This window comes from Augochlora pura, chromosome 5, assembly GCF_028453695.1.
Source record: "Augochlora pura isolate Apur16 chromosome 5, APUR_v2.2.1, whole genome shotgun sequence".
NCBI lineage: Eukaryota > Metazoa > Arthropoda > Insecta > Hymenoptera > Halictidae > Augochlora > Augochlora pura.
Genome location: NC_135776.1, coordinates 21211936 through 21213243, shown reverse-complemented (window position 1 = coordinate 21213243; position 1308 = coordinate 21211936).

Here is a 1308-nt window from a genome sequence, read left to right as displayed (position 1 = left end):
GGGGGGGGGGGGGGGGGGGGGGGGGGGGGGAGAGAGAGAGAGAGAGATGAGGTGAAGGGAGAACGAGAACGGGAAAGTGACAAAGACGCGGTGAAAGGGACGAAGGAGGAGACGATGCGGCGCAAAGCGGAGCGTATAGCCGCGCGGTGCTGCGCGGAGGGGCGCGGGGTAGCCCGAGGAGGAAGGGAGCCAACGAGAAGAGATCCTCGGAGAGAAGAGATTCAGTTAGGATTCTATATAACCGATCCACCGTTATACGTCCGTCGAAATACGTGCAACTTCGTAATGATAAGCGATACCGGGATGCCTCTGGGAAAAAAGGAACGAAATTTCACCGGGTTCGCCGGTCTTTGCTTGTGTATATTGATCAACGGCGTCACGAATTCCATCTCACCCCGCCACTCTTCGGAGATCTCCAGAGATAGCGATCAGAAATAGTTCCTGCACGACGAGCGGTGTTAACCTTTTAGTGGCCAGTGGTTACCTTTTTTTGTCCGAAACGATACTTTATTTTTGGGGCAAGCAGCGACGATCAAGGAAGCCCCGACGTCGATGATCTTACCCGAATGAAAAATCTCGGGGAGAGCGGATACCCTGGGCAGCATTCTCGCTCGAAGAATAGCTTAATGATACGGGGGATGGTGTCGGCGAAGGAATGAAAATCACCGGCCTCCAATGGAGCGTTCACGCATCGGGGAAAAACGGTCGGCGGCGTGAAATCTATTTTCAATCCCGCTCGTTATTATCGCTTTGATTGCAGAGACGCGAAACCGTTTTTTTGCAATAATAAGGGGTCGCGGACGGGGCCGTTGTGTACAAAGAAATAGCTCCGTGAACGGAGCGCACGGCCGGGGCCACCTCATCAAGATAATAATGACTGGCTGCTGGCCATTAGCTAGTTCCTTTAACCGATGCGTCCATTAACATAGGTATCAGATAGACGTGTTAAGCGCGACCGCAGTTGCTTTCGCGGCCGGTGCATTATGGAAATCGCGAACGGCTTTGATGCGCCCGGTCCCGTCGACTGATCTTCTTACGCGATACTTTCTAACCGCAAATTAATTAACGCTCGCGAAACGAATTCCCAGCGTTGTTCTGCCGTGGAAAAGGAATCTGTATCGCGTGCATCTACATCTTTATACCGTTCATCTTTATTTAAGCTTGGAGACGTTCCTTTTTTCTCGTGCTTCCGTTTTTGAAAGAAACGCTACGAATCCGTCGGCGGCGCATCCGTCCTGCCATCTCTTGACAATCAGTCAATCGATTAACTTACGCGTTCGTAGTATTTGTGGGATCTAATCGAAAAAG